Genomic DNA, 22,204 nt, shown 5'->3' with positions numbered 1-22,204 from the left:
AAATGACAGCATTTAACTCTTGTTAGTGTTTCTCAAGCCGCAATGCGTGCCCCCAGACATAGTCTCAGAGGTCCACATTATCTGAAGTTTGAGAAGCTTGAGCCTACTTAATACTATCATATCCGTTTAGAAGGAAGAACAAATAAATTTATAGTTAAAAACCGAGGAATGATATGAGGCCCTGAGAAGCACACAAGATCACTTCCACAATATTCTTAACAAAAATGCATAACCTCCATTCAGTCGTGAAGAAACAGCCAGCAAACCCGAAATGAGGGCCACTCTACAAAATAACTGGCCACTACTCTCCAGAGTGTCAAGGTTATGAAAGACAAAGAAAGGTGAGGCATTGCTCCATATTAAGATAACTAAGGCACTATGACAGCTGAATGTAACATGTAATCCTGGATTGGATCCTAAACCAAAAAGAACATTAATGGGACATTAACTGGCAAAATTTGAATAAGGTCCCTGGATAATAATATTAAATCAATGTTTAGTCCCTGATTTTTGATCACTGTCCAGTGATTATATAAGACCCTTACATTAAGAAAATCTTAATGAAGAATGTAAAGGAATTCTTTGTACTTTTTGCTATTTTTTGGAACGCCTAAAATTATTTCAGAATAAAAAGTTTAAAACACTAAAAAATTTTAAATAGACAAGGAAGTGTATGAACCAACGAAAAAGAAACCAAAAGCAGCAAAAACCTGTACAATGTCTATTAATGTCCAGTGGACTAAGGGGTCTCGTCTCCTCTGCAGAGATGGCCCTTATCGAGATCTAACCAATGCATGACATCACTCTCATTTGGCTTCCCGGGTAGGTTTCCCTCCAGAACTCATGTCCAGACCCCTTTCTGGCTCTAGTCGTTAACATTAACCATCTGATATTTTAGTTTACATGAATCTCTTATGATTTGAGTTAACAAAAGCCCAATCCCCAGAGTCCAATCACCTTACAGGTGTGCTGAGAAAAGAACTGATTCTCCAGGTTATTAAAGCTGACAGCCAGACCCCAAACTATGGGGATGAAGGGCTACTTGCCGTGGGCCCTGCCCAACCACCATTCTGCAAGCCTGTAACACCCAAAGATCGTTACTGCCCACACTTTCTTGCAAAGATTAACAGGCGGCTCCCAACAAAAAGAATGTACTCAAGGTACAGTCATCTTGTAAAGCAGGAGATGTCAGCAGCCAGCTTTGAATCTTGCTGAATAGAGGATTATGGAGGGGCTTCCCTGGTGGCGCAGTGGTTGAGAGTCCGCCTGCCGATGCAGGGGACATGGGTTCGTGCTCCAGTCCGGGAAGATCCCACATGCCGCAGAGCGGCTGGGCCCGTGAGCCATGGCTGCTGAGCCTGGGCGTCCGGAGCCTGTGCTCCGCAACGGGAGAGGCCACAACAGTGAGAGGCCTGCGTACCACAAAAAAAAAAAAAAAAAAGGATTATGGAGGACAAAATAGCCAAGGGCCAAGAGCCAAACACACACACAACTCAGCAAAGGTTTAGCAGCCTGTTGGTTTCAATTGAATAACCTTTTTATATGGTTCCCTTAGGACCTATATCCACAGTGGCCTAGAACGATCCTTATAAAAGGTAATCCTATCCATGTCTTTCCCCAACCTAAAACTCTTAGATAGTTTTCCGTTGCATTTAAAATCCGGGTGGTACATATATACAATGGAATATTACTCAGCCATAAAAAGAAACGAAACTGAGCTATTTGTAACGAGGTGGATAGACCTAGAGTCTGTCATACAGAGTGAAGTAAGTCAGAAAGAGAAAGACAAATACCGTATGCTAACACATATATATGGAATTAAAAAAAAATGTCATGAAGAACCTAGGGGTAAAACGGGAATAAAGACACAGACCTACTTGAGAATGGACTTGAGGATATGGGGAGGGGGAAGGGTAAGCTGTGACAAAGCAAAAGAGAGGCATGGACATATATACACTACCAAACTAAGGTAGATAGATAGTGGGAAGCAGCCGCATAGCACAGGGAGATCGGCTTGGTGCTTTGTGACCGCCTGGAGGGGTGGGATGGGGAGGGTGGGAGGGAGGGAGATGCATGAGGGAAGGGATGTGGGAACAGATGTGTATGTATGACTGATTCACTTTGCTATAAAGCAGAAATTAATAAAAAAAATAATAATAATAAAATAAAATAAAATAAAATCCAGGTGGTAGCCTGGTGTCCTGGACCCTGCCCACTACCCCACACTTCATCAGGGTCCCTCCCCCTTGCACCCTCCAGTTCCTGAGTCAGCCTTGATCTTCACTCCAAAGACTCAGTGCAAACTGTGCTCTTTGTCTAGAATGTCTTCCCACCCCTCTACCCTGACACACACACACACACACACACACACACACTTTAGCCTAGCTAACTTCCACTCATCAATATCATTCAGGTTTCAGCTTAAATATCACTTAATCAGCAAAGCTTTCACTGACCAACCTTGAGAACTAATGAGCACCCTCTGTTTGGTGGTGTTCTCCTAGCACCCTACGATTTCCCTTCATAGAACCTACCACCACTTCTAATTACATAAAGGCTCTTGGTCTCCTGATTAGATTAGGAGCAACCAGAGGGCAGGGACTAAGTCTGGTTTGCAAACCACCACATCCCAAAGTCTAGCACAGTAGTTTGCACTTCAGACACAGGGGTGGATGATCCTGCCCAAGTCCTCGGCTTCTTTCAAGGTTTAAATGAAGCATAGTACGTCAAGCATATGGATACGGTAAGCACTCATTATGTGATAGCTATTAGAATTACGGGGACTTCCCTGGTGGTGCAGTGGTTAAGAATCCGCCTGCCAATGCAGGGGACATGGGTTCGAGCCCTGGAAGATCCTACATGCCACAGAGCAACTAGCCCGCACGCCACAACTACTGAGCCTGCGTTCTAGAGCCCGCAAGCCACAACTGAGCCCACGTGCTGCAACTACTGAAGCCCATGCACCTAGAGCCCACACTCGGCAACAAGAGAAGCCACTGCAATGAGAAGCCCGTGCACCACAATGAAGAGTAGCCCCCGCTCGCCACAACTAGAGAAAGCCCACGTGCAGCAACGAAGACCCAGCACAGCCAAAAATAAGTAAATAAATTTATTAAAAAAAAAAGAATTATGTCACAATGTCTTTGCTCTAAATATGCTTGAAATTTACAACTGCTTTTTCTTTCACCTGCTGGAGGAGAAAAAAGCCAAGCAAAAGATGCCAAGTTGTCATTTTTTCAATGATACTTTTTGACTGTCAAGTCAGCTCATTTTTAGGATACTGAAAAACTTCAAACTGCAAGGTATAACATCAAGAAAGAAAATGCTCCTAAAATTAACACACCTTTTTTTACTCTGAGATAAATCTATACTCATCATCAGTACCTTTTCACTTCCCTCTGTAGCCTTTATTAAGTTGCCTTCTCTTTTAAACAGCTGATTATTACAATAAGGGCATTTGCTCCTTTTTCAAACAACAAAAACCCCACTAGTAACTTTCATGAAAACGAGTTTTAACTATGGCCAAAATTTCATTTGCTTGAAAAACTTGCTTCTACCTCAACTATGAACTCATGAAAGTAGGATAAATCACAGCTCCTGAGCAGTCCTTGTTCACAGGAGGATTTAAAATCATTCACAATTGTTAAGTTAGTGAAAAGATAAAAGTGGGGGTATTGAAACACCCAAACTGATCATTTTTTCAAGATATGTTTCACTGTAACAGCAGCTAAATTCTCCTGGGCCCAGGCAATATACTCAGGCAAAGGAAACCAGAGGAGGAATGAGAATTCAAGTGTGCTGTTTCCTTAGAAGAAAACTACACTTTAAAGAACTTGGCTCTAGAAAATGTCTCCACTGAACTTCCAGATATATATATGTATGTGTGTGTATATATATATATATATATATATACGTATGTGTATATATATATATATATATATATATACGTATGTGTATATATATATATATATATATATATATACGTATGTGTATATATATATATACAGATATATATATATGTATGTATATATGTATATATATATATAAAACATGCAGCAATATCTAGCAGCTGCATGCAAAGCCCAGTGGGTAATTCAAAGATGGACAAAGATGGGCGGGGAGACTTTCCTTCTACCCTCCTAGGCTCGATAGCTAGGTCTACAAAATAAACTGAGAACAGGCAGATTAACAGGAGAAAAGGTCTACAAATTTATGCATTTTTAATATTACACACATGGGGACATCACAGGAAAAATAAAGTGAGTACTCAAAAAAAAGCAGTGAGATTTGAGAGTTTATATACCATCATAATACGGGAAAGAAAGGGAGGGATGTTTGTTGGCCCCTCAGGGGAGAGTAAATGATTTTTAGGTAAGATGAATGGGCCCTTAGAAGAATAGATGGGAGACATGACAGTGTGTTATAAAGTCTGTCTGGGTGTGGTGTATGTGAAGAGGTAATCTTCCCCGGTTGATGAAACTCCTGGGGAGAGGATTTGTGACAACTGAGTTCCTTTTGGAGGGTCTGTCTTTAGGTAGATAAGGGGAGTTCAGAGAAAGCCTCGCACAGCATTTGCTGTTTTTCAAGTGCCTTTAGTTTAAAACAATCAATATACCAAAGCGGCACATTTTGGGAGGCATGTCGTGAACTCCTTCAGACGACAGCATGATCCCTATCCTCACAATCACTGAATAAACAGACACATAATACATACAAATATGCACACACATACATCTGATACTGTGACTCTCATGAAAGCTAAGAACCTTGGTGGGGGGCAGGGGTGTTTATACAAAAGCAGCTCTCTTAACTGTTCTCCCCTTTAACCTACTTGCCAGATTAATCAGCACATCCCACTGCCTCTGTAGAGCATAACAACTGATGTTTCAGCACACCAGCGGCTCACAGCTAGTAAGAGGTGCTACCTGAGCCCAGGGCTTCTCAAGGTGTGGTCCAGAGATGGATGCCAGTCTGCAAACTATTTGTTACCAGCTGCCCAGGAAATGGAGAGTGAGCATTTACAAACGTGGGTAGTCATTACACACAGTTGCCACATCCAAGTGCATGAATAGTGAACTCATCTCAGTGACCAGTTCTGGCTGTGTTGACCTTGTGAGGTGAGCTGCATGAGGCACCAGCTGCCTACTAGTCAAGTGCTGTAGAACCGTGTGACCACGAGGGATGGTTTAAGGTTACTTTGTTAATACATTTTCATATAAATGTATTAAAATCCACATCCATTTCTTTTCATCAAAAGATCATTTAAATTTGACCGTAAGTTTAAAGGACAAGTTGGAACTGGCTACTGAGGAAGAACTGAAGGTGAATTTTGACGCTAGAGCATCGCTTGCTTCATTTTGAAGAAAAGTGAAAAATGAAGATCTTGAGCTTGCTGAAATTGCTTTGCTTTTTTTCATCTTCATCAACATCCCTCTACAAGGCCAGTTCCTCTACCATGAGTGTTATTAAAACAAACCCACAACCAGTTTAGATATACGTTATTCATTAACCCCAAGATAAGCTACCACTAACCCAGCCTAGAGTAGATAAACAAGCAAGAAGTTCATTTCTGACACTAAAAATCTTAAGCACTGATATACACAGAGTTTGTTAAAAAGTATACATAGGGTATTTAATGTGGAGCATCACCATTTTACTCACAAGTTTTGTTTAGTTATAACTGGATTGACAAATTAACAAGAGTGACAGTGATTCTTTATGTGAATTGCATACACGCATGCTTCTGAAGAACATGCACAGATTTTGTAATTTTTTCCCACAATATTTGTTGTGTTGGTACTTACTGAGATGTAATTTTATTTATGTTGTTTCTAAAATGTTAAAAAGAATTAAGGCTTGCATATCATATGTCTTTTTTATTTCTTTCCTTTTTTGTTAATAATAGTATAGGTCCATGACAGAAAATAAAAAGACTAGACCTTCACCATATATAGGTTAAGAAGCAGTGATGTGCTCCCACCAGCAAAGCTGTATCCTCCTCTAGGGTCAGATGTGTTTACTTCTATTTATGCCAGTTGTTCTTATAATTTAATTTAATTGTACCCAAACACATAATAAATTGTATATAAATACATAAAATATGAGTTCAGAAAAAATGTTTCTATGAAAACGAAGTTGAACATCTGAATACTGTGGAATAACACAATAGAAGAGTAACACTAAAATAACTGCTGTTATATTAGGCATGAAGAAGTGACAAAGGATGGGGAGGCAAATCAGAAAAATCTGGAAGGATTCTACATTCATAGTTCACAAGTATCCTGAATTTCCAATAACACTTTAAAGCAAGCCAGACCGAAAACCAGGTGCACCAGACGTCACAGGTTATGGTTTATGTGCAAAAAACAACATGGAAACCACTTACCAGGTCCTACCTCAGAAATCAGCAAACAGATGTACATTTATATGTTTGAATTTAAAATAAAATGCTTAAGATATAAATGTAGCATTTTTTTTTTACACTTCTCCACTTCAACTGAGCAGCTGCTGGTCATGATAATCCCAGATAAGAGAGCTTATCCTGTAAACACAAAATTCTGCACAGAATATTCAAGAGATTCTGGCCTCCTGGCTCTATTACTGAGACATAACTGGTAGATGATAAAATGGGGACAAAATACAATGTACAGAAAGATACACCAATCACAAAAAGTATTAAGGACTCCAAAAAGAGGTTCTAACCACATAAAGAAAATGTAACAATTCGTGAAACTGCACAGCTATGTCTCTTTTTAGTAACATTATACCCACACCCAATTCCTACAGAGAATATGCTTTTTAGCAGTTAACAGCATTAACCAAATAAAAGCAGAGCCCTCAGGGGACTTTCTTTCAAAGGTCAAGAAACAAGCGCAGTATCAAAAAGTAATATATAAAAAGTCCTTTATGAGGTACTACAAAACATTTTCTCTTACTATCAAGATAGAAAGCTGTTTTGAACCATAAACCAAACTAAGCCAAAGCCATAGGTTTAGTTTAATTCTGAACTCAGACTTTTTTTAATAGATTATCCACATTGGCCCACAGCTCAGGATTAAAGTTTTAATTTAGCGTTAGGAAAAATAAGCAAAACAAATGAAAAGTACAATAGTGTGATGAGGGAAATTAACATAGGAAGTCTCATTTAGCATTATTGGGTTGAAAAAACTAAAATTACAGGAAAAAAATGTTAAGATTGTATTAATACTCAAATTGAAATAATTTGAACAAAAACTCATTTTGAACTAATAGTCCTACCCCCACTTCAAAGCACTTGGCTGAATTAATACAAATTTTCACTGTCAATTATACTACACGAATGAAATAGAACAGGAACAATATGCAAAAAAAGGGGGGGCCATAGAACAGTGTAGGGGAGGAAAAATAAATTTCCCTCCACGCTTCTGAGTTCTTAGCTGAAACCCTTGTAATAAAAAAAAGATTAACAAGAGAAAAACAAACAGAAACTTAACATGTATACTTTGTATACATGGAAGATACCCAGAGGAAAATGAATAACTCAAGGAGGTGCCTTAGAATTCAGACTTAAACACCATCATAATAGGGAAAAGGGAGGGGGAAGCTGGCCTCTTAGCAGAAAGTAAATGATTTTCTGGAAAGATGAATGGGCCCTTAGAAGATTAGGCAGGACGTATGATAGTTTGTGACAAAGTCTGTCTGGGGGTGGTGTCGACACCTAGGCTCCTCTCCTGCGATAAGAGTCAGTCCTCCCTGGTTGATGAAGCTCCTGGAGTGAGGATCTATGACAACTAAGTTCCTTTTGGAGGATCTGTTTTCAGGCAGATAAGGGGAGTTGGGTCAAAGCCTCTCCCTTGCATTTATTGTTTTTTTTCAAGCGCCTACAGTTCAGAATAATCAATACATCAAAGTGGCATATTCGGAGGTGGCACGTCCTAAACTCCTACAGTCATGTTTTGGGGTGACGTATGCCAGTACCCTCCACATGCAAAGCCTAAACCATGCTGTGGAGGGACACTGGGCCAACGTCCCTCTAACTGTGGCTCTACCGATAATTAGCACCATGACCCTGTTTGCTTTAATTCTCGGGTCCCTATCTGTGATCTCTGGGAGTCAGCTGATGTACACACACCACAGGTGCTACCCACTCTAAGATTCTATTGCCCTGGAACTAAACATACAACTGAAATGGACTGAAGCTCTTGTGGGCAATGGAAGGCAAGAAGCAAACATAAAATCTACTACAGTGACAGATCTGGACACTCACCCACTTGGCTGATAGTTATTCTGGTTATGAAACAAAGGAAAAACTGGGGAGACATGCAGCCTACAATGCAATGTCAAGGACTACCAAACTTTTATAATTCCTCCTGGCAAAATGATAAAACCACAATATAACTTAAAAAATTTTTTTGCATTAAAATAGGTTTTCTTCCTTATTTTGTAATTGGCAAAATTTTATTTTTAAAAAACACAAAGGAAATATATTGAGACAAGGGATTCACAGTGTTTATGTAAAGATTGCTTTACTGGCATCTTTACCTTCTCTTACAGATGTTAAATTAATTCTTTCTTTTCAAGTGAAAAGATGATAACGAAGTAATTAAGAACATACAGTTGGAACAAGATGGCCTGGGTCCAAGTCCCACTTACCAGCTGTATATCCTTGAGCAAGGTTCAGTTTCCTCATCTGCAAAATGAGGATAACATGGTCTCAGCACCTCATGTGGCTGTTGAGAGTTAGTAGGAGTCAATATATATAAAGCACTAAGCACAGTGTCTCTGGCACACACAAGAACCTATACGTGTTCCTAATATTTTATGGTAACTTCATGTTTAACTAAACACAGATGTTCACTAATATACCAAATGAAAACCAAACAACATCAAGACCCTAGAAAACTGCACATGAAAATATCAACATTAAACATTTAAAACATTAAAATAATTCCAAAAAAAATCCAAAATATGACATATATATGTCCTATGACAGATGTATGATATCTATAACAGTAGCTTCATTTAAGTGTTTTCCCAGGCTCCAATCCTTCGTCAATCCATCCTATCCACTAGAGGAAACTTCCTAAAGCAATGCTGGGTTTAAGTCACTCCCTGCAAGAACCTTAACGACTCCACACAGTACAGGGTAACCCTCAGGCCCCAGAAGCAGACGAAACGAGCCACTAGCACACTGGACTTCACAGTCTTTACCACAATTTGTAATTACATGCTTGAGTGATTGTTTGGTTAATACCTTTCTCACCACTAGAATGAAAACCCAGGAGGTAAGGCCTGCATTTTACCCACCAATATCATAAGGCATGGCCTGCTGCAGGTGGCGGTATTTGATGGATGAATGAATGACCCTCAGCATCCATCAAGGCTCACAGCAACACCTCATAGGTATGACCTTTCATGGCTTGCAAAACACTCATATAAATTTTCTCATCTGAGCCTCACAGTAAGCCTTTAGGGAAGGCAGAGGCCCAAAATTCAGAGCCACCCAAGGTCACATTCAGTGGCAAAGAACCAAAGTGCCAACCCCTAGTCTGGAGTTCCTTCCAGAATATTCTCCTGCCCTAGTTAAATCCAATAAAACATACTAAGGCCTCGGCCTGGCCTCGCACTTCCCAGCCTCTGTGGTTTTCACTCCTTCCTTCTACTCACCCAGAACTGCCTCCGACCTCTTTTCCTGCTTTTCATTCATTCAACCAGGATTTATTAAGGACTGTGATTGATGGGCAAACCTTCCTCCTTCCTTCAGGGCCCACTACTGTGTAATATAGGTGCCATTTCTAGTGCATGGACATCTGTGTATTTACTCAACAAAATGTCTTTCATTGTACAGACATTTATTTGTTCTTTCAATATAATAGTGAGCACCTACGAACTGTCCTACTGTGTGAGGTTCCAATGAGAACTGCACAGTTAGAATACTGGTGTCCTAGTGGTTTGAAAAACTACTGCAGTTTCTAGAAGAGAATAACAATGTAAATCAGTCTGCTTTAAAAAGCAATACAATTGCTACCATTCACACAGTCTGAGATATCCCAGGTACCTTAATTAAGAAGTAAAGCAGCCACCAATATCCACCAAAATAATATAGATCTTATCAATTTGCATATCATTTTTAAAAGGAATACAGATTAAATTTACATACCATCATTTAAAAAAAAAAGACACAACGACATCCACAAGCAAAGTATCTTCAGGTCTACTCCACCAAAATGGTTTTTGTACATCAGGTCTTTTAAACAGTTACTGGCCCTTCTCAAACTTGCCAGCTCAAAAGCACACACGATTAAAATGGAAACAACAGATTCAGGAATCCGATTCCTCTGAATTACTAGCACTGAACCACAACTCTAAATACTACAGCAATAAACCTGCAATAATCCTCGTGAAATATAGTATCAATTAAATGTTGGTGCAAGAAATGTAATGCAGAATTACTGCTGTATTAACACTCCCTGAAGATAAATCACCAAAGACTTTAAACAAGTGAAATCAATTCTATGAATATTTAACACAGCTGGCTTTATTTAAAATTTCCCGTAACATACACTGGCATAAAAAAGCCGCAAAGGGTTAATAATGCGAGATTATATATAAATTCAGAAGAAAGGAAGACAGCAGCCTAGGAATCTTCCTTTATCTTGGAAATGACAATATTTTACAGCCTCGGGGAGAAAGAAGACAAAACAGTATTCCATAATATTAACTCATTACAGGATTTAATAGAAACACTACCCAACTAATTTTAATCTTCCTCTTTCTTTCACACCTAAATTTCATTGCTGAATTTAAGAGGCCAATCTCAGATAAGACAAAAAAGAAAGTTTCAAGAACACAATAACGAGAGGAATGGACAAAAACCTGAGAAATCATTTGTCTCGAGGGCAAAGGCTTGGGTCTGTGAATCCATATAAAGCTGTATGTCTGTCTCTACCTCACGATCTCCTACACGGACACAACTGCTTTCAAACACCCATGGGTCTTGAACAAGCCTAAGTAAACCTGCAGAATGGTGGGATTGTGCTAGTTTGCTTCTTGAGGGTCTTTAAAAGTAGAATGAAACTTGCCCAGGTGTTTTCTTATATCTTCCAATGGACCAAGGGGCCTCCCCACCCCCATTTAAGTCTCCCGACCACTCTGCCTTTCCACAACTTGACCATCTACGAGGCAGTGATTTATACATCCCACAGAGAAGCCATGACCAGCCTCAAGGAGCCTCATTAGGAAAAGCTTCCCTTTTATTAAATCTAAAGCTCTTCTTGTTGTGCAGTTTAATTCCACCCCCCCCCTTTTTTTCCTTCTGTGAACTCCGTAGAAGGGAATAAATCCCTGAAAGAAAAAAAACCCTTTCATCTCACAAAATAATCACATTTGCAAATTCTGTGAGTTAACAGAATAGATGTGCCCTTCAAAGAAGGGAGGACGTTAGTGATCAAATTTAATTCTATCATTTATGTTTAAAAGATTCAGACCTAATATGGCCTTGTAGAAACAAAGCATTTAATATCTCCTTTGATTCTGAAATTGTACAGGTCTCCCTGAAAGTTTAAGTTCACACCTTCACCTACATTCAGTTCCCAGCAGGTGCACAGAGCTTTTCCTAATGGCTTCCCTGAGTCACTGAGGAGGTGCAGATACAATCCAAGGCTCTTCTGTTTAACTACTGCAGTTGCCCTTTGGGGTCTTCTGCTTCCTTACCTTGGTGGACTGGGAAGATGACAAGAGATGATATTCAAGTCTGTCAATTACACCTTACTCATAATTCTTGATCTTAACATATGTGAAGGATGAAATTGAGAAGCTACTAAAATTGGTTTTGGATGTAAATTATCCTGAGGGCTAATTATGTACAATTTCTTCATTTTCCTTATTCAAGCAAGTGAATCCCAGATAAATTTCCTTTCAGGTCAAATTTTTCTTCCCTTATAAATTCATGACTAATCCTATATAACCCTAACACTGCCTGACTCACCCCTCAAGAACTCAGTATTACTACATTATCCTGTTAGGAGGAAAGGAGCTAAAACTTGTCTGACAGGGGCTAACATAACATACTTTGGCATGAAGTTGTTATTACCGAGCAGAGTTAAGGTTAAATAACCCTGTAAAAGAAACGGGGAGGGAGCCTGAGAAGTACCTGACCTCCATTCTAAGACAGTTACATAAAGGTTTCCCAAAGGTTTTCCCCTTTCTAGCATCCTAGTTACTCTGTACTTCTGGGGTGAACATGGGCCCCCATCCTCGGCAAGCTAGTCGTAAAAGTAAGAGCTGCCTATATTTACAGCCTCCACTTTCTCTCTTCCCACTGAGTTCACCCCAATCAGGCTTTCATCCCTGTCGTTCTATCAAAACTGCTCTTGTCAAAGTCACCAACGGCCTCCATGTTGCCGAAGCCAGTGGTCAATCTGAATCCCTTATTCTACTGGATGATTACTCTGTCTTGAAACATATTCATTACATGCCTTCTGAAACCCTGCCCCCCTCTTTCTTTGGGTTCACTTTCTACCTCACTGACTCCTCTCTCTAGGGTCTTCTTTGCTGGTCCCTTCTCATCTTTGAACTCTGGATTCCAGAATCTCTCATGTATCCAATTGCCTGCTCAGCGTCTCTACATGAGTGTTTAACAGGCATCACAAACTTAAGTCCTAAATCAAATTCCTACTATTACCACCTAACTGGCTCCTCCCAAAAGCTTGCCCATCTCAGTACATGGCAATGTACTGCACTTGTTTCCTCTCTTTCTCTCCCCTCTTCTCTCCACATCTAATCTAATCTAACGGGATAACAGCTCTACCTTATATCGAGAACCTGACCACTCACTACCACCTCTAGCACCTGGCACAGCGAACATCATCTCCTGCGTCAGTTATAGCAACGCCTCTGCTTCCTCCCTTCATTCTAATCTCCACAAAGCAGAGTGATCCTCTGTAAAACATAAATCCGGTTATTATATTATTAACCTGTTCAAAACCCTCTAATGGCTTCCTACCTGTTGTGGGTTGAAGTGTTTCCCCCACAAATTCATATGTTGAAGTCTTAACCCCCAATACCTCGGAATGTGACTTCATTTGGAAAGAGGGTCATCACAGATTAATCAGTCGAGGTCCTTAGGGTGGGCCCTAGTCCAATATGACTGGTGTCCTCATAAGAAGGGGAAATTTGGACACAAAGACACACACATAGGGAGAACGCCATGTGAAGAAGATGAAGGCCGAGACCTGCAAGCCAATGAACACCAACTACTGCCAGCAAATGATCAAAAGCTAGGAGAGAGAGATGGAACAGAGTCTCTCTCACAGCTATCAGAAGGAACCAACCCTACAATACCTTGATTGTGGACTCAGAACATCCAGAACTGTGAAACAATACCTTTCTGTTGTTTTGCCATGCAGTCTGCGGTACTCTATTACAGCACCCCTAGCAAATTAATACACCACCTCACACAGAATAAAAGGTGAACTCCGTGCCACGGCCCAAAGGCCCCACATGACTGTACCCCGACTCACACACTGGGCCCCTTGACATTCCCCCAACAGGCCAGACACACTCCCCCTCAGGGCCCTTGCTCTGGCTCTTCCCATAGCCCGGCCTGCTCTGTCCCAGCGCCCTCAGTTCCTTCAGATCTCTGTTTAAATACCTCCATAAGGCCTATCTCCCTCCACCACTCTCCACTCCCCTCCCAGGCTTTATCTTTCTCCATCACTGTGCCGTCACCTCCAGATACTTTAAACACTTACTGTGATAGACTGGAAGATCCACTGCTAGGACCTGCAGAGCAGCTGCAGGTAGACAGGCTCCAGGGCCCAGCTCCTCGGGGTCAGCTGGTCAGCTAGTGCAGAGAGCTTCCGGCCGGAGGCCACACCCCTCCTGGGGCAGCCACACCTGGTAACACACCTGAAAGCAGTGAGGTCATCGCTCAGTGCCGGAACCTCTGCCAGGGAATCCACGTCACTCCAGAGGTCTCCACAGGCTGGTGGGGGCTCTGTCATGTCAAATCTGCATCACAGTTCAACTTCTTCCTCGGCCCAATGCTGCTTCCACCCCCTTCTGTTCACCGTGTTGATCCCAAATAAACATCTTGTTCCCCCAACTCCATCTCAGCGTCTACTTCAGGAAAACCCAACCCTGAGACACTTGTCTACCTTCCACAACCTGAACTTAATCTTATTGAGGGAAGGGATTTTGGTTCAATGCGTCCCCAAAGCCTAAAATACTACCTGGTACAAAACAGGAAATGACTAAATGGGAATATTGGAAGGAAGGAAAGGGGCGGGGCAGGGAGGGAAGGCGTTGACCATTTGGATAGGAGACTAGCCCCTGGATAAAACAAAAGCCTCTTAATATAGTCACAAAGCAAAAGGAATACACACTATCACAATGAAACTAGGCAGGAGGTTTCTAAAGTACACATGGCTATTTGATTTCAGAGAAACTTCGAAAAAAGTTGTGTACAAAGTTCCTGAGATTCGCTTATTATCTTGATACTCCTGACTCTTCCCTTCCTCCTAGGATTTTAAATTTTGCAACCTCAAGTTCTACCATCAAGAGGGTTTTCAGGACCCTAACCTTTAAGGTAGGAAAGATACTGTATTATCACTGTTCAATAGCTTTGTGACATCTTATATGTTAATTCTTAACTCCCACTAATGAGAAACTCTGCTCAGCATTTGATCATAATAAATAGCTTATTATAGCCTTTCTCTTTATTGACTGCGTCTTATTTCAAGCCTCACTCAAGACATTATTTTTTCTTTCTCAGAGAACTGCCTTTCACTTTATTGCAAGACTAACTGCATTCAGCTCTGGCAAATGATTTAAAATATATCTTCCATGCTCCACAGCTGGCTACTCATTCAGACCCAAATAAAGCTGATTTCTACCGGGTTCCATATCTCATGCCAATTCAGTCAAGAATATGTGAGGTCTGACTATAAAGTAATAAAGCTGGGAGGGTTGTGTGTGCTTGGTTTAAAGAATTACTTTCACTTCTTTACATATCATTGCATGATGAGATTCTAAGGGAAAAATGTAAAGACATGTTTAACACCAAAACCAACAAAATCACCCCTAAACTAGAGTTACTACTGTTCCACTGGTCTGAACTACTCTAAGACAAATGGTTTCAGAACACCGTGTGCCTATAGCCCAGGAATGTCATACATAGATGTACCTGAAATATTTTATAACCATAAATATGAATAACAGTCTTCCCAGTGAGACCCATCTAATTTCATCAGCCTTCTGAAATTACATCTTTCACTAAAGCAGCCTCGGAGCACAAAGGCAATAAGATAACATTAATTAAAATACATAAAACCATCCAGGAGTAGCAAGGAGTATGCTACCTTTTTTTTAAGGGTAGAAATTGAACTAAAAATAGTAATCAACGTTTTGCCAGCTTAAAAAGCTAGGTCTTACACAGTGCCTGAAGCTATAACTCTACCAGACCTTCTCCAAGGCAGGATAACAATTAGCATGTTATTATTCATTTGTCTGGTATGTGGCTAACTTTGCAGGGTGCCTGTGCATGCTCAGTTTGCAACCGCGAGCTTCAGTTCTCTGCTACCTGTTTGCCATTAAGGAGAATCCAGGAAGTTCCAAAATGCAATGTGCCATCCCTTACCGGTATGCCAACAATCGAACCATGCAAAAATGAATCCTATGAGACCCTCATTATTATCACTGCTGAAGTTCAGCTCTCCACTCCATTTGGAAGACATTTGGGGACTGAAAAGAGAAAACAGATTCCTGGGACATTTCAGAAGACTGGCCATTCCTGTTGATGACCTACCTGGACAAGGCAAAAGAAAAGGATCTTAAACAGGCAGGAAGGTTTCCAGCTTTGGTGCCTGTGGGGACGGTGGTGCAGTTAACTATGGTGGGGAACACAGCAAGTCCTAAAAGGGTTAAAAGGTGGTGGCATCACACATAGCTGACAGGGATGTAAACCTGAACAACCACTTTGACTCCATTAAGGCTGGACGACCAGCAATCCGATGCCTAAGAATACACCTAGAAGAAATGCATGGTACGTGTCCACCAAAAGGCACATACAAGAATATTCATAGCACCATTATTCTCAATAGCCAAAAATCGGGAAACCAACTGTCTGTCAACAGTAATGAGAATAAGTGGAAGTATATTCACACAATGGAAGACTACACAGAGCGGAAAAGAATGAACTACTGCAACTCACAACAACATGGGAGGTTGAGCATTAGAGCACCAACATAAAAGAGCACATACTGTATGACTCCAAATATGTGAAGTTCAAAACAGGGAGAGCTCAGCTACAGGGACAGAGGTGTAATGGGAGGGATACCCTATGGAAGGGGACAAGAGGAAAGCTGCGGGAAGGATGGAAATGTTCTCTATCTTAATCTGGCTAATGGCTACACAGGTGCATACATATGGGAAAACTCATCCAGCTGTACACCTAAGATTTGTGTACTTCCCTATATAGAAGCTATACCTTAATTTTTAAATTTCACGAGTAAATTAAATTCTCCTATCCCTGCAGCTTTACAGTGATAACAAATCCCCTCCTCGAAACAACTCACTCACCAGAGCTACCTGATAACAAAACAGGCCCAGTTCAAAAATCAAGCGACAAAAGCATCTTAACAGACCGAAGTCCTCAGTACAAGTAAATGCACATTTATGAACATCTGTATGTAATGTATGTAACACTGAGTTTGCCCAAGGAAGTCATTACCTAAATGTTCTGGACGTGAAGAATCTGGCTCCAGATTCTTCAGGTGTAGAACTGTGGCCCTGACATAGTATGTCATCTCCTCTCTCCTACTTTCTCTAAAACCCCCAGATGTAATTTATTGATCCTTCTTCTGTGTTAAAGGAACAGGTCTCCATACGCTAACACGGTTTATCTGTGATCCCCAGGGAGACAGGCTGGGGTCGGCGCACTCACTTTTGTCCCCTAAGCACCTTATACGCTGCCCTAGCACAGTGCAATAAATGTGTACTGGATTTTGAACAATTCAACACACCTTCAGTAAAATTCTTTTAAAACTTCATGGCTAGGGACTTCCCTGGTGGCTCAGTAGTTAAGAATCTGCCTGCCAATGCAGGGGACACGGGTTTGAGCCCTGCTCCAGGAAGATCCCACATGTCATGGAGCAACTAAGCCTGTGCACCACAACTACTGAGCCTGCGCTCTAGAGCCCACGAGCCACAAATACTGAGCCCACGTGCCACAACTACTGAAGCCTGCGTGCCTAGAGCCCGTGCTCCACAACAAGAGAAGCCACCGCGATGAGAAGCCCGCGTACCACAAGGAATAGTAGCCTCCGCTCGCTGCAACTAGAGAAAGCCCGCACACAGTAATGAAGACCCAACACAGCCAAAAATAAATAAAATAAAAGCTTACTGGCTAAGAAATTGGATTTAAAAAACAAAAACAAAAACCTGGTAGAATTCTAGTCTCAGTTCAACTACTTCATGTACTAAAATTCTTTAATCTCAATATTCCTTTCTAGATAACCAGAATATATTTACTTAAATAATATACCTGCAAACCTTTTTCATCCACTGATTACCTTAACAGTAAAATAGGAAAAAGATGAGAAAGACCTGGGGGAAAGAACGAATGTAATTGGAACCTACTATGTGATAGGCCCTCTCTTAGGCACTTTACTTACACACATTATCACCTACAAACCTCACAACTTTTTAAGGTGGGAATTGATCTCTCCAGTCCGTAGATGAAGAAAACTGGGTGTGACTGGTCCATCATCACAGTTACGTGCCAGAGCTAGGATTTGAGGTAAAGATTGAAGGACACCAAAGCCTCAGACTTTCTCCTAGACGATGATCCTCCCACTGGCATTCCTGAGCTCTCCAAATGGAAACCTGGGACTCCGCAAGGCTACTTTCATCAGCAAGCTTCATGCGTTCCTTGTGGAGGCTGCTGTTTTCTGCATCATTAATTCTGCAGCTCTCTCAAGACCCAGCTGGGAACAGGACCACCGTTTCTGCTGTTACTGCAGCTGTCTGAAAAATACAGCAGAGCCTTGGGCAAGTTAGAAGAGCCTGAGGAGGGGTGGGAGAGAGAGAGAGAGAGAGAGAGAGAGAGAGAGAAAGAGAGAGAGAGAGAGAGAGAGAGAGAGAGGGAGAGAGAGAACACACACGTGTGCACACAAGCAAGAAGGTGTACGTATGTGTATGAACTCTAATAATAAGGAAGTAAAGATAAATTTTAAGTCATCCAGAAGAGTGGTCACATTTCTTTAATATGTTCACATCAGGATCTAATACATTAGTCTTTACTTATTGGGATATTTGTATATTTGAAATATCTTAAGACAAAAGTTTACAAATAGATATAGATACACAGATATCAATATGATATATAAATACACACATCTGGAAGGTTACCCAGACTATTAACTATTAACTCTGCTACATACAGGGAGCAGGAAGAAAGAATGGGGCATTTCTACTTTATTCCGTATATCTTGAGAAGTAAATAAGATAAAACCTAAAGAACAAACATAAGTTTTCAATAATTACTACAGTTTCACACAGAGATGTGATTTATTTTTAGATTTGACCCAGCTGATCACACCTCTCCCTTGAAATACATCTTCACTTGGCTTCGAAGACATCACACTCCTCCATCAGTGCCCAGTCCTTCTCAGTCTCCTTTGTTTCTTCTTCCTCTCATCTCCCCAACCCTAACTTGCCAGTGCAAGTCTTCTCTAACTTCACTCCCTCCCTGGATGATCTTTATACACCCAAACCTGTAACTCCAGCTCAGACCTCTCCCCTAAGCTCCAGACCCCTAGATCCAACTGCTGGGTCTGTATCTCCAATCAACGTCTGTTAAACACCTCAAATTGCCATATTCAAAGCTGAACTCCTGATCCACCTTGTCTTTATTCATTCAAGCTGCTATAACAAAATACCATAGAGTGATGGCTTAAAAACAACAGAAATTTATTTCTCACTGTTCTGGAGGCTGGATGTCCAAGATCAAGGCACCAGCAGATCCGGTGTCTAATGAAAACCCTCTTCCAGGAAAGGTAAAGACTGCCAACTTCTCATATCTTCACGTGGTGGAGAGCAGAGAGGGTTAGCAAGCTCTCTCATAACTCTTATAAAGGCACTAATCCCATTCATGAGGGGTACACCCTCATGACCTTATCTAAAGGCCACACCTCCTAGTATCATCACATTAGTGGGTAAGGTTGCCAACATAGGAATTCGGTGGGGGGACACATTCAGACCATGACACTCCCTCACCAAAGCCTACTCCACTGAATCATAGTCTTCTCCATCTCAGTTCAGAGCAGCCTCATACTTCCAGCTGCTCAGACTAAAATCCTTGGAATCATCCTTGACTCCTCCCTTTCTCTCACACCCCACATTCAAGCCGTCAATAAATCCTATTGGCTCCAATTTGAAAATATACTAAGAATCCAGTCACTTCCACCACTACTGGCCTTGTCCAACTCTCCATCGTCTCTCAAACCAGATTACCACAACCATCTTTGGACTGATTTCCCTGAGTCCACTCAGCACACCTAAAATCTATTCTCATACAGCCACCAGATGACCCTTGTGAAACGTAAGTCAGACAGTTACCCCTGGCTGGGAACCCTCCAGTGGCTTCACATCTTAATTGGCATTAAAGTCAAGGCTGTTCCAATGGCCCAACAAGCCCTAGAGGGATGTTTCAGCCCTTCACCCCACCTTTTCATCTCTCTGATCCCATCCACTCCTTCTCCCCTCGTTGCAGCCGTGCTGAAACCCTCCAACTCCTGGAACACCACTGCCTGGAACACTCCTTCCCCAAGTATGCACAGCACAGGCCACCGTCCCTCACCTCTTTCAAGTGTTGATTCAAACACCTTCTCTGTAAAGCCTTCCCTGACTGCCCCCCGTTTAAAATCACACAGAATATAAAAAAAAGAATATGTGTATATATATACACATATGTGTATAACTGAGTCACTTTGCTGTACAGCAGAGATCGGCACAGCATTATAAATTAACTCTACTTCAATTTAAAAAATAAAATAAAATAAAATCACATCCCCTCCTTCTCACCCTCCCCTTACCACCCCATCCCTCTGGTCTGGTTCATTTTTCTCCACAGTACTTCCTCCTTATGATTTCGATTATTTATTTGATTTAGTTACTGTCTATAATCCTGACAATGGATGCAACTTCCACAAAGGCTCAGATTTTTATCTGCTGTGCTGGGTTCACTGCTGTATCCCTAGCATCTCATTGGCACTCAATAAATACGCTTAATGATGGGCTTCCCTGGTGGCGCAGTGGTTAAGAATCCGCCTGCCAATGCAGGAGACACAGGTTCGAGGCCTGGTCTGGGAAGATCCCACATGCCACGGAGCAACTAAGCCTGTGCGCCACTACTACTGAGCCCGCGAGCCACAACTACTGAAGCTCATGTGCCTAGAGCCCATGCCCTGCAATAAGAGAAGCCACAGCAATAAGCCTGCGCACGGCAACGAAGAGTAGCTCCCACTCGCCGCAACTAGAGAAAAGTCCACGTGCAGCGACGAAGACCCAATGCAGCCCAAAATAAATCAAACTAAATAAATTTATTTAAAAAAATGCTTAGTGAGTAAATAGAACTTTTTTTCAGCCACTTATTTCACCAACATTTTTAACTAGTTTAGTGTAAAACAATTCCATGATCATCACTATGTTGTTTCTGTCCTGAATTTTCTAATTAAACATCTCCCCAAAAATCTCACTCACCAGCCTGCCCTGTGTCCAATGCTGGCCTTACTGACCCTGCAGTCGAGAAAGGCCTAATTTTTTTGCAAGTGGGAAGAGGCTTAGCAGGCTCTACCCCAAGTGTTAACAATTATTATCTCCAAATGTTGACATTTCTGGTGATGGTTTACTTTTTATTTTCTTTCTGCTTAAGTCTTGTCATAATGAGTACATTTGACTCTCATGATCAAAGAAAACCACAACTGGAAATGACACCCCCCTTTAGAAACTAAAAATAAAAGTAGATTGGACCACAGCTGAAATCATTCATGCATTTGCCATCACAGCTCTGAGAAGTGTAGCCAAAGAAATCCCGAGGCCACACGCCTCCTTTCACCTCTGAACACCTGCCAACTTAGCAGCACCACCAATGGGCTGCGTTCCAGTGATGGTTTTTCTAAACTTACCCTGGTTCAGAACATAGACTGATGTCACTGGGTAATTTGGAGACAATTAACAATAAACCAAACCATCTTTAAATTGATCACTTAAAGATACAGGTGGTTCACCAGAGCTAAAAACAAAACCATGTTGGCTCAACATGCTGGTTTATTTTTTTTATTTTGCCTAATCAGCAATCTGCACAAAGCTTTGTGCCAATGTCTGGCCTACTTTAATCACTTTTTCCTCTACTTAAACAATGTATTTTTTTCACCTCCTAACCCAAATGTTCAAATGGTGAAAGCTGTTTCAAGAGACTATAGAGACCCAAGGGTACAGCATTTATCCAAGCCCACAGGAATCGCTGAACTCGATTAAGAATCCTAAGAGAACCCTTGTCTTCTTTTAGCAAATTGAAGAGTAATAACATTAATTAGAGCCAATACTTTTTTTAAAACACTTACTTTGGACAAGCACTGATCTAAGCACTTCTAATTAATATGCCCATTTAATCCTCCCAAAGTCTGTTATCCCTATTTAAAAGATGAAAATATAGAGGCACAGAGAGGTCAAGAAATTAGCTTAAGGAGACACAGCAGTAAGTGGCAGAATTTGAATCCTGGCTCTAGGACCTATAGTCTTGTACCACTATGAGTAACCCACTGGGTGTATCTCCTGTGCATGTCATGGTGGTAATACTCCATGCCTTTGGATATACTACTCCCATTTCCCCTAATGTTCTTTCTTTCCTTTGCTGCCTAGAAAACTCGTATTCAACCTCCAAAACCCATATGTGGGAAACCTTCCCTGATACTCTGAAACCCTGAGAATTATTCAACCTCCAAAACCCATATGTGGGAGACCTTCCCTGATACTCTGAAACCCTGAGAATTATTCAACCTCCAAAACCCATATGTGGGAAACCTTCCCTGATACTCTGAAACCCTGAGAATTAATCATGCTCTTTCTACTTTCTACCACCATTTTCTTTGTTCATATACTATTTCATCAAAGTGTAAGTGAATTAGTCTTCCCTGACTTAACTATTCATTCTATGTGAAAAGGA

The 22,204-nt window shown here is 41.2% G+C and overlaps 1 protein-coding gene across 16 annotated transcripts in view; it reads right to left on the bottom strand.

Moving 5' to 3' along the window:
- Positions 1 to 22,204, bottom strand: part of APBB2 (amyloid beta precursor protein binding family B member 2) — a 392,355-nt gene that overhangs the window by 351,061 nt on the left and 19,090 nt on the right. For 11 of the 16 annotated variants that reach the window (XM_060110741.1, XM_060110749.1, XM_060110660.1 and 8 more), the window contains exon 2: positions 13,731 to 13,887. The exons of 3 other annotated variants lie outside the window; for them this stretch is intronic. The gene's annotated coding sequence lies outside the window, so the exon portion shown is untranslated. Of the gene's footprint in view, positions 1 to 8,631; positions 8,669 to 13,730; positions 13,888 to 22,204 lie in introns of those variants that run through there. 2 more of the 16 variants (XM_060110667.1, XM_060110677.1) reach the window with 2 other exon arrangements.

Source organism: Mesoplodon densirostris, chromosome 1, assembly GCF_025265405.1.
Source record: "Mesoplodon densirostris isolate mMesDen1 chromosome 1, mMesDen1 primary haplotype, whole genome shotgun sequence".
Classification (NCBI taxonomy): Eukaryota; Metazoa; Chordata; class Mammalia; order Artiodactyla; family Ziphiidae; genus Mesoplodon; species Mesoplodon densirostris.
The sequence above is the reverse complement of the archived record's forward strand: the minus strand, read 5'-3'. Positions and strand labels throughout refer to the sequence as shown.